The following is a 13,251-nucleotide window of genomic DNA, read 5'->3' on the forward strand; positions in this document are numbered from 1 at the left end:
TTATATTATATGCAATATGTGGTTTTATGGTCTTCATAAGGATACCACTAGTAACTATAAGAGGCTATATTATTTATTTATTTGTTTATAAGGCATCCAGGTACATTGTCACACTCAGTTAAAATTTGAAGTTTGTAATGTTGGTTTCATATGGTTCTGAAAAAAATATATAATAATAATAATAATAAATATTAGTGCTGGGCAATGATTATTATTATTAATTAATTAAAACGATTATTATTATTATTCTATACAAAATATAGTTTGTTATAGAAGAGTCCAGAGCCTCGATCATAACATTATAACAGGCATCTTCCGATTAGAGACCTGCACGATCGCGGGACCCATCGCAGCAGAGTACAGAGTGGGACAACACTTGATGAGCGGGTAGAGAGTGTAAGTGTAAAGTGTAAAGAAGTGTGCGAGAGCTCGGTTCAGTTATATATAGATCAGTGAGTTTGAGCACTAACCGCACCGGAGCACAGATGTCTTCTAATACGTGCTGCATGATTGCGTAAATATTTCAGAGTGGCAAAAGTGATAGATGCGTAAAGCAATATATTGCGAGAGGGCCGTGTGTTAACCACAGAGTTAACAAAACAATGCACTCCACTGAGCGAGAGCGCTACTTTGCTGTCTTCCCGTGCTATCAGAAACTGCGTTAAGGCACGGTAAAATAATTGTTGGCATTAATCAATTAATGCGTTAACGCGATAATAACGCGTTAACTTGCCCAGCCCTAATACACACATATATATACTTACAGCAAAAGAAAAGAAAAGAAAAGAAAAGAAGAAAGAGAGAAAGAGAGAAAGAGAGAGAGAGAGAGAGAGAGAGAGAGAAAGAAACTGGTAAAAGTTGCATTGTATGATATTTTACAACCTAACTGGCTAATTGGTTTTGGGGGGTCTGCAGGGATTCTCTAGGATTGTTTTACGGTTTTGTTTTGTTGTTTATTTTGTGTGTGTTATTTGCTTTGTGTCATTGTTGTTTTGTATTATTTGTTTTGTTGTGTTGTTTGTTTTGTGTTGTCTTTTGTGTGTGTTTTGTTTCATTTTGTGTTTTATTTATGCACGTTGTTTTTGTTGTTTATTTTGTTTTGTGTTTTTATACTTGTGCAAGTTGTTTTTTTGTTTGTTTGTTTTTCTCCAGCATGTTGCTGTTTTTTGTTTTGTTTTTAGTTTTGTTTATATTTCTGCATGTTCTTGGTCACTTGGTCTGCTCTCTACCTCATTCATTAAAATAAAGAACTACTCTCTGAGTTTTGTCACTTTAAATCAGTCTGAATAAGCTCTTTTGCACTACAATCATTTTATTTGCACTGTTTGTTGAATTCATTGGTTTCCACTCTATCTGCCATGTGCTGCTTTATACAACTGTATTTTATTTGTATATATATATTTGTATAGTTGTATTTTATATTTAATCTGTATCTATCTGTATTTTTATGCTCTACTGTTATTTGTATGCAGGGTATGAGAGTAACAGAACAATTCTCTGTATGTATGTATGGTTTTGTTTCATTTTGTTTTGTGTTTTGCATATATTTTTGCATGCTGGTTGCACCGCACAAAATGTGGTTAAAACATTAATACACATTAAGCAAAAGAAAAAATACCAGAATGAATTTTCAAATGCATTTTATTTTTTTAATTATTAATAGGTTTAGACAGAAAAGAAATGCGCTATTTCACTGCATTAGATAACAAAATAAGTGTGTGTATATGCAGACAAATGATGCAACTTTGATGTTAGTTTTTGGAAGAAAAAAAGTTGTGTATACAATGTATTTGTCTTTACATAGCTAGGACTGTGCAACATAATTTCTCTCCTTCTCTTGTTGTTAAGGTTCTGTGCGCAGTTGCACACTTCCTTAAAGACTATGGAGATATGCTTAGAGATCCTTAAAAGGAGGATTATTTGTTTGTTGCCTGCACAGAATGGAGAGAGGGAGAGAGAGAATACAAGGGAAATTTTTTCCACAGAATGCCTCATCTGCAACCGCTCCTTGGGATGTACCAGATAATAGATTCAGTTAAGCAAGCCCTGACAGATATTATGGGGCAGTAATGTGATGACACAGTGCTTGTATTGTGTGTTATCTCTTGATTTACAATGGTAACCAGTCGCTGTCAGTCTCTGTGGTGAGAGCCATGATATTACAGTGGCTGGCACGCACACAAGAGCTGTTGTCAGATTGGAAAGGGAAACAGAGGTGCTTCCAGATGGGGGCAACAGCACATCCTATAAGGCAAAATGTTTTGACAACAGCAGACGCTGAAACTTCTTTTGACGAAGAGATAGCATTTGCACAGATTTATGTACTAACAAAGCAGTATTTATTTGCATTTGCATTGTTTCAATGGTTTATTTCATAAGCCTCAATGTAGTTATCATAAGCAATCACACATGCAATTTAACTTTTTGGGTGAACTTCCCCTTTAAGAAATTGTAGTACTAAAAATGTACTTAAATTAAGGGGCTAAAACTCAGGTCTAAAAGTTAATATTTTAATAATTTAACATCACATTCACATACCTATGGTTCTATGATGTTGGTGAATGGACTCATGACATGCAGATGAGCATATTTCTGTATTTCTGTATTTAATTCTTCATTTAAATCATTCGCTCAATTAATCGGTCATTTATTTATAAATCACTTGCAAAGTCATATCAAAGTGCTGTACTAAAATATAAATACATTACATAATCAATAAATCGTAACTAATAACTACATCACTATTATTGTTATTATTATTTTACAATTATGTATTTCTTTTTATTTTACATTTATTTTACATTTATACATTAAATGTTTATGATTTTATTAACAAACAAACAAGTACTTATTTGCTAAATATTTTACTAAATTAAATACAAAAAAAAATCTAAAAAAAAAAAAAAAAAAAAATCTCAGTGACATCCTGAATACAAAATGGTGGATGGGAGATAAATATAATCCTATAATTATTTGTATATTTAAATTCATACTGAGAAGCATGATTAAAATACTTTTATTAGCAACTATTCTTCCATCTGCTGTTTTTATGCTAACTAGAGAACTGGGTTGTAAGCTAAGCAGCATGCTAACATCAGACTCTTGAGTACATCACAATATTTTTGCATGAGAACCTACAAAATGCTTATATGCTTTTTCAAATACATTGTGAAGTATTACGTCAACCTCTATAATGCATTATACATGCAGGCTTCACAGACATTACTGACTATGAGCTTCACCCAGCATCCTTTGATGAATACTGTGCCCCATGTTTTGGAAAATGAAATGATCAGTACAGCCTCAGAACATACAGAAAGTACAGAGAGAGAGAGAGAGAGAGAGAGAGAGAGAGAGCATCCTTCCACCTCCCTCCTGGCAAAGCCTTTCTATGTGTTCTTTTCTCTTATTCCCATTAGATTCGCCTGATTCTCCACCCACTCCTCACCCCCTCACCCTGTTTTCATCATCGCCCATCTCCTCCACACTAATCCCTTTTTTCTTTCTCTCGCTTAGTGCAGAGGTTCGGCTAATTGGTCACGTCTGTGGTGTGACATGGGGACCTGACGTAATTGTTGGACAAATAGTGTGCCGTTTAGCATCAGGCCTGTCTCGGATAAGCAACAGACAGCAACTGACTGTAAACGCTAATTACAGGCTCAGCGCTACCACGTTTAATTGGAAGAGGGTTCCCACAAGAATGGGAGTGTTTGTGTGCAGTTCAGAGGAGCTGACAGCAGACTGTGTTCAGAAAATACACGCTGTTCCATAAGGGAAATTAATTCACAAGTATGATGTATCATGTGTCAGTAAATATTTAATGTTTTTTCCAGTGATCATCTGTCGAACGGTCAAAATAACAGGTCTTATTATGTTGTGTTTTGTTTTGTTTTGTTTTTTGTTGTGTTGCGTTTTTTTTGTCTTTTTTGTGTTTTATTTGTTTTGTGTTTTTATATTAAATTTTTTTGTCAGCTTTGTGTTGTTTTACTTGCTTTGTGTTTTGTTGTTTATGTAAAGTTTGTTGATGTTTATGTATTGTTTTGTTTAGTTTTTTTTTCACGTTTTGTTGTATTGGTTTGTTTATTTTGTTATTTTTTATGTTTTGTTTTACTTGTGTTTAGTTTTGTTTAACTTTTATGTTTTGTTTAGTGCTTTTTGTTTTATATGTTGTGCTGTATTTGGTTTAGTTTTTTTGTGTTTGTTTTAGTTGTTGCTATTTTCTTGTATTATGTTTTGTTTAGTTTTGCTGTTTATATATATATATATATATATATATATATGATCTAGAGGGAAAAAAGGTTGTGTTAAATATCAAAACAAGTGGTTTTAAGCAAACAGATTATGCTAAAGCATTTCCCAAGAACCTGTATCACATTTGAACTTGCAAGAAAATGAGGAAAAAAATATAAACAATTTCTTTGTCTTTAAATAGCAACGCCTGTGTCAGCAGACAGTGTTCAAAGATGAGGCCGATGCCAAGACCAGGGAGAAAATAAACGCTGTTCCATAAGAGGAATTGGTACACAAGTATGATATATCTGTTTCATTAAAGGTTTTAATTGTTTTCCCAGTGGTCATCTGTGTCATGTGGTCATGTCATTGAGTGTACAAAGTCAAAAAACAGGGCTTTAGCTAAGCAGGGATCACTAGAAGCAAGGCTTTTTTCCATTTTGACTGCACCATACTTTCTCAAGATGGATTATCCCATTCCAACCTCCAACCCCCCAAAGAAATGCTGTTCACCTTGACTGATCCATCCACAATGGCAGCCTGCAATGGCAGTGGTCCAACAAGCGGGCCTTTGTTGAGATCTTTGAGCGCAGCTGCGCACGCCAGACTGGATTAGCTCTGTCATAACTCAAACAATATATTAATTATCATTTACCATAAAGCCTCAAAGTAAAAGAGTATACAAGATTTTGCTTGAATTTGTTGTTAAGATTGTCTATCTTTCTATCTATCTATCTATCTATCTATCTATCTATCTATCTATCTATCTATCTATCTAGCTAGCTATCTATCTATCTATCTATCTATCTATCTATCTATCTATCTATCTATCTATCTATCTATCTATCTATCTATCTAGCTAGCTAGCTAGCTATCTATCTAGCTAGCTATCTAGCTATCTATCTAGCTAGCTATCTATGTCACAAATTTTAGCTTCCTTGGCTTAAGATTTTTTTGTGTGCTTAAGATTTTTTGCCGTGTGTGTGTGCCGTGTGTGTGTAGGTGTGTGTGTGTGTGTGTGTGTGTGTGGTGGTGGTGGGGGGGGGGCTGTTGGTTTGCGGAACAATGTATGTTATAATACATCATGTATACACTCACTAAACAAAGAGTGACAGATTTTTGGTGGTTATGAGCTCTCTTTGCAAGCTTTCTAAACTAGGATCCATTTACAATGTAGAACTTGTATTTCGGGCACACACATGTCGCAATGTTTCGGGAAAGACGTCTGCATATTTTTGCTGGTTTCACTCTCGAAGTAGCAGTGATTTACATAGTCATAACCAAAGCAATAGACAGGACAAAATATGTAAAATGTGCATTAAAACTATAGCACCCTATTTCTGGAACGGTTTTATTACAAAACAATATATAGAAAATTATATTTAATTCAATAAGTTGTGCTGGTAGAAGATATCAGGACTCAATAAAAAAAGGGAAAAAAAATCAAATAAAAATAAAAAGACATTAAACTACATGCATAGGCAAAAACAATAGATTTGTAAAATCACCAATAAATTTTTAGTTTAGTTTTTTTTTTTTTTTTTTTTACAAACTCTGTATAAAGATAATTCTCAACTATGTTATAACATAATGATTTGATATACCATTTTTCTTTATGCAAAATGTGTGTAAAATAGCCATAAATAGGTTTCTTGTTGTATACCTGTATATATATATATATATATATATATATATATATATATATATATATATATATATATATATATATATATATATATATATATATATATACAAAGAACATCTAATTTGCAAATTAATGTGTTTTTGGGACAACGTAATGAAGAAAAAAAGAAGAAGAAGAGGTGTAATATTGGGAGTAAAAATTGACAATATTTTCATAATAATACATACTATTTTATAGGAATATTGAAATAAAATTTCTTTCCCTGTTAATTTATCGTGTCTCCCAAAATGCGTAATAAACATGCTTTTAGTCCCGCTGTCCTCATATGAGAACCTGCATGAAATCAACTTCCTGTTTCGTAACAGAAAGTCAAATTTTGTTTTTAATGCCATAACATTTGTTGATTTATGACACACATTTTCAACATTAGTCAGATTTAAATGATATTTCCATAAGCATGTCACTAAATTAATGTCAGCCATTTTTAAAAACCAAGGAGAGGGAGTGATCATGGTGAAACATCCAAACATTTAGTAAAAGCCCCGAATGTGCTCTTTACAGGACATCCTCTGTACAGGACAAACTGTGGCATGTATAGTCTCAGAGAAATTCACTAAAATATAATGTCCTCATATGAGGATGCTGGGTTTCAGGAGGTAAAAAATAAAATAAAATAAAATAACCCATACAATTAGACAAATTTGTTAAAAAAATTAATAATAAAAAAATAAATATAATAAAATTAAATATTTTACATAAGCTACAAATGTATAATATGCTAACATTTAAAACATAAATATAATTGTGCTAAGGACACCTGCTTCCTATTTTCCTAATACAAAATTATTATTATTATTATTATTATTATTATTAACAACAAAAGAAACAACATTACAACAAACAACTTTAATAATAATATCGGGGTTTTTTCTGTCTTTTTTTGTACTTTGGACTTATATTTTTCACTTGTAAAGTTGTTATTATTTTTTTGTTGTATATATTTTGTTGTTGTTGTTGTTGTTAACTTTGTTGCATATATTTTGTTGTTGTTGTTGTTGTTGTTTTTATCAATATTTATTTTAACAATATAATTTTAGTATAACAATTCGTTGTTTTATGTATTTAATAAATATATAAAATATAAATGAAAAAGTCACAAATATTTAATAGAATCTGTAATTATTGTATCATATCGTGTCATGGCATGTCATATCATTACTTTAAACTGTTTTTCTTTTCCTCAAGTGAGTGTGACTGTAGAATTTCAAGTGTTTTCATTAAGTACAGCCGGGGAACAATATTAATGAATAATAAATAAGTCTAAATTCAATTAAATAATATATGACATTTGATCTGAGCTTTTTCTACTTTTATTTACAAAAAAAGCCAGTTATTTCAACCCTATACTTGTATATGTATGACATGAACCTCCTTTTAATTTAGGACGTAAAACCACAATTGAACCAAGCATATTTTTTTGATATTATACTCTTTTATACACGTAACTGCATCTTTCAATATTACACCAAAAAAAAAAAACCTATAGAAATTACATATATTATCCAAAAACAAACAAAAATAAAGGTTTAGAACAGCAGAAATCAAAGGAAGTTGATTTGAAAGTGTCAAATATGAAAGGAAGCCATTGTTTATTTGCTGAAATTATATTATTAGCTACAAACTAATCAGCAAATTGTAATATTTTATAACCATGTACTAAATATAATTTCTAATAAGTGCTAAATAGACCTGCTCCGACCAGGTGGCGTGACTAGCACAAGCTTCTCCTTCTATCTGCATGAGAAACAAGTGATTTTTGTTTTTTTCTAATGCTAGTTGACAGTCAGACAAAGGCGCTAACAGTGGGGTGTTTAGGGTTGTGTGGTAACATTTCTGCAGCTGTGTGAATTAGAGTAGAAGGTGTTTTTCGTTTCAACACAGTCACCTCGTTACGATTCACACTTTATCTTGTTCTGCTGTCGCTGACCTGTAAACACCATGAGCTGTCAGGAGAACAAAGAGCAGGACAGGAAGACAACACCGAAAATGACTCGACCTTCACAGGAAATGGACACGCTCGCCGCTAGACCATTGGAAATAGGACACTGAATGTTGGTGAATGTACGAGTAGATCACGTGAATGACATTAACATTAAGCGATAGGTCAGAAAGAGCTGCGCTTCGGTGATGTGACGTGGGGGGCGGAGTCTGTCTCAGCTCATGTGATTGGTTCATGCCGGACGGAATATGACTCCGCCCGTGGCTAGACTGTGACATAATTGCAAGTGGGGTCATAGAAAGGACAATGGAAGAATGTTACATTGTGGGAAAACATTGGCCGGGTGGTTGGAGGTGGGGGGGGGGGGGGGGGGCGGGTGCATTTGATGGAAAAAAAATTTCAGTTCATAAAAATATATATATATATATATATAAATAAATAATAATAATAATAATAATAATAAATTACAGAAATGTGCATTTATAATAAGGTTTAATAATTGTCAAGCCTTATTTTTAAGAAATGAGGACTATATATATGAATATATATTCACACTGATCTTTCCACAACCTTAAACGGATCTTATACATTCCTATCTACCGAATGCTAGTAACATGTCCAATACCGTATTAATTTCTCAAAATTAGCATAGAAAATGTTGTGGTATTTGAATGGAACTGACTATTGATTTTTTGGTATCTTGACATACGCACACACACACGTTTGTTTTTGTGAAAAGTGGGGACATCCCATAGGCGTAATGGTTTTTATACTGTACAAACTGTATATTCTATTGCCCTACACCAACCCTGCACCTAACCCTAACCCTCACAGGAAACTTTGTGCATTTTTACTTTCTCAAAAAAACTAATTCTGTATGATTTATAAGCGTTTTGAAAAATGGGGACATAGGTTATGTCCTCATAAGTCACCCTCTCCTTGTAATACCTGTGTCATACCCATGTCATTATACAGAGTTGTGTCCTATGTCACAAAAACAAGAGCACACACACACACACCTCCAGCACTGGATTTCTCCTGTACACTCAGGTAATGAGGTTACTCTGCACGAATGGAATGTTTGTCTGTGCAGACCGATGCCGATGATTATGTTAATGCTTCTTTGTGCCATGGCGAATTGGGCCAGTTTAAGAGCCTTAAGTTTTTTTCTTTGTGACCCAACTTCTTTGTTCACGTCTATCTGTCTGTCTCTCACCCTATGGATGTCTCTCTCTCCACGCACCGTCTGTTTGATCTACTGTGATGATAACTGCTTAATCCACAAGGCCACCAGCACGGTCACAGATGGGTCCAATTTTCCAGAAATAGTTTAATTGGTGCAAAACGCTAACGCTGCGTCTGTATGTGTGTATTTACCGCTGATATCCTGCAGTCACGTCTCTCGCATCCTACAGCAATCAAACGCATGACTGAGGGAATCAAACATTTCTATTGCCTGAGCTGATTGGTGAACTTATTATTTTTTACCAGTTTATCAGTGCAATATATATTCATTTCCCATAGCAAATTTACAAACACGTAGAAGTTAACCAGTGCTTCGACAGAAGTAACTCCAAGTGTGTGTATATATATATATATACACACAAGGTCTGCTGCAGAAGATGTGATGTATAGAGGATGAGGATGAAAATTCCAGAGTATTTGTTATAAATTGTGAGAAAAAAAGAGAATAAATTATGCAACACAATGACATATGAATAAAAATAAATGTTGTTACTTTGAAATGTGTTCTATGGGCAGCAAGCGCACCAAAATCCAGTCAGTGTGAAGCAGAGGCAGGGCTCTTGTGGTGATGACTAGATTTCAGTCAAGACTAAAATGGATTTGGCCATGTAATTGCTCTGAAGGAACCCCAGGCAGTTGTCGAAAATATTGGAAACTAAGAACTTAATTTGCATAAAAAAAAAAAAAAAAAAAATATATATATATATATATATATATATATATATATATATATATATATATATATATATACAACCCGAATTCCGGAAAAGTTGGGACGTTTTTTAAATTTTAATAAAATGAAAACTAAAAGACTTTCAAATCACATGAGCCAATATTTTATTCACAATAGAACATAGATAACGTAGCAAATGTTTAAACTGAGAAATTTTACACTTTTATCCACTTAATTAGCTCATTTAAAATTTAATGCCTGCTACAGGTCTCAAAAAAGTTGGCACGGGGGCAACAAATGGCTAAAAAAGCAAGCAGTTTTGAAAAGATTCAGCTGGAAGAACATCTAGTGATTAATTAAGTTAATTGATATCAGGTCTGTAACATGATTAGCTATAAAAGCTTTGTCTTAGAGAAGCAGAGTCTCTCAGAAGTAAAGATGGGCAGAGGCTCTCCAATCTGTGAAAGACTGCGTAAAAAAATTGTGGAAAACTTTAAAAACAATGTTCCTCAACATCAAATTGCAAAGGCTTTGCAAATCTCATCATCTACAGTGCATAACATCATCAAAAGATTCAGAGAAACTGGAGAAATCTCTGTACGTAAGGAACAAGGCCGGAGACCTTTATTGGATGCCCGTGGTCTTCGGGCTCTCAGACGACACTGCATCACTCATCGGCATGATTGTGTCAATGACATTTCTAAATGGGCCCAGGAATACTTTCAGAAACCACTGTCGGTAAACACAATCCGCCGTGCCATCAGCAGATGCCAACTAAAGCTCTATCATGCAAAAAGGAAGCCATATGTGAACATGGTCCAGAAGCGCCGTCGTGTCCTGTGGGCCAAGGCTCATTTAAAATGGACTATTTCAAAGTGGAATAGTGTTTTATGGTCAGACAAGTCCAAATTTGACATTCTTGTTGGAAATCACGGACGCCGTGTCCTCCGGGCTAAAGAGGAGGGAGACCTTCCAGCATGTTATCAGCGTTCAGTTCAAAAGCCAGCATCTCTGATGGTATGGGGGTGCATAAGTGCATACAGTATGGGCAGCTTGCATGTTTTGGAAGGCTCTGTGAATGCTGAAAGGTATATAAAGGTTTTAGAGCAACATATGCTTCCCTCCAAACAACGTCTATTTCAGGGAAGGCCTTGTTTATTTAAGCAGGACAATGCAAAACCACATACTGCAGCTATAACAACAGCATGGCTTTGTCGTAGAAGAGTCCGGGTGCTAACCTGGCCTGCCTGCAGTCCAGATCTTTCACCTATAGAGAACATTTGGCGCATCATTAAACGAAAAATACGTCAAAGACGACCATGAACTCTTCAGCAGCTGGAAATCTATATAAGGCAAGAATGGGACAAAATTCCAACAGCAAAACTCCAGCAACTCATAGCCTCAATGCCCAGACGTCTTCAAACTGTTTTGAAAAGAAAAGGAGATGCTACACCATGGTAAACATGCCCCGTCCCAACTATTTTGAGACCTGTAGCAGAAATCAAAATTGAAATGAGCTCATTTTGTGCATAAAATTGTAAACTTTCTCAGTTTAAACATTTGCTATGTTATCTATGTTCTATTGTGAATAAAATATTGGCTCATGTGATTTGAAAGTCTTTTAGTTTTCATTTTATTAAAATTTAAAAAACGTCCCAACTTTTCCGGAATTCGGGTTGTATTATATATATATATATATATATATATATATATATATATTATAAATATTTATATTTATATTTATTCATTTAGCAGACGCTTTTATCCAAAGCGACTTACAGATGAGGACAGTGGAAGCAATCAAAAACAACAAAAAGAGCAATGATATATAGGTGCTATAACAAGTCTCAGTTAGGTTAACACAGTACACGTAGCATGGGATTTTAAATAATACAATAGAAAAAAGAAAAAGAAAAAAGAAAAAGAAAAAAAGAAAACAGATAGAATGTAGAATGTAGTGTTAGAGATCTTTTCACATACACACACACACACACACACACACAAACATACAATTGCATAATAAATGAAAAGAAAATAGAATTAAAAAAGATTAGAAAGGTAGTTAGATTTTTTTAAAGAATAGAATTAGAATAGTGAGTGTTAAAGTTAGAGGGTCAAATAAAGATGGAAGAGATGTGTTTTAAGCCGATTCTTGAAGATGGCTAAGGACTCAGCTGCTCGGATTGAGTTGGGGAGGTCATTCCACCAGGAGGGAACATTTAATTTAAAAGTCCGTAAAAGTGACTTTGTGCTTCTTTGGGATGGCACAATCAAGCGACGTTCACTTGCAGAAAGCAAGCTTCCAGAGGGCACATAAGTCTGTAGTAACAAATTTAGGTAAATGGGTGCAGAGCCAGTGGTAGTTTTGTAGGCAAACATTAATGCCTTGAATTTTATGCGAGCAGCTATTGGAAGCCAGTGCAAATTGATAAATAAATATTCTTTTTGGCTCATTAAAAATTTATCTTGCTGCCGCGTTCTGAATTAATTGTAAAGGTTTGATAGAATTGGCTGGAAGACCTGACAAGAGGGCATTGCAATAGTCCAGCCTGGACAGAACAAGGACTCGAACAAGGAGTTGTGCAGCATGTTTCGAAAGAAAGGGCTTGATCTTCTTGATTTTGAATAAAGCAAATCTGCAGGATAGGACAGTTTTAGCAATGTGGTCTGAGAAAGTCAGCTGATCATCAATCATAACTCCAAGGCTTCTAGCTGTTTTTGAAGGAGTTATGGTTGATGTGCCTAACTTGATGGAGAAATTGTGATGAAACGATGGGTTTGCTGGAATCACAAGCAGTTCTGTCTTGGCAAGGTTGAGTTGAAGGTGATGGTCCATCATCCAGGAAGAAATGTCTGTTAGACAAGCTGAGATGCGAATACCAACCGTCGGATCATCAGGATGGAATGAGAGGTAGAGTTGAGTGTCATCAGCATAGCAGTGGTATGAAAAGCCATGTTTCTGAATGACAGAACCTAATGATGCCATGTAGACAGAGAAGAGAAGTGGTCCAAGAACTGAGCCCTGAGGCACCCCAGTAGTTAGATGTTGTGACTTGGTCACCTCACCTCTCCAAGATACTTTGAAGGACCTATCTGATAGGTAAGACTCAAACCATTGAAGTGTGGTTCCTGAGATGCCTTTTGCCAGTAGGGTTGATAGGAGGATCTGGTGGTTAACCGTGTCAAAAGCAGCGGACAGATCAAGCAGGATAAGTACTGAAGATTTGGATTCTGCTCTTGCCAGTCTTAGAGCTTCAACAACTGAGAGCAAGGCCGTCTCAGTTGAATGTCCACTTCTGAAGCCAGATTGGTTGCTGTCAAGGAGGTTGTTGTTTGTGAGAAATGTAGAGACTTGGTTGAACACAGCTCGTTCAAGTGTTTTTGCAATGAAAGGAAGCAGGGAAACTGGTCTGTAGTTCTCTAAAAGAGATGGGTTGAGGTTGGGTTTCTTAAGTAGTG

This window comes from Carassius carassius, chromosome 48, assembly GCF_963082965.1.
Source record: "Carassius carassius chromosome 48, fCarCar2.1, whole genome shotgun sequence".
Classification (NCBI taxonomy): domain Eukaryota; kingdom Metazoa; phylum Chordata; class Actinopteri; order Cypriniformes; family Cyprinidae; genus Carassius; species Carassius carassius.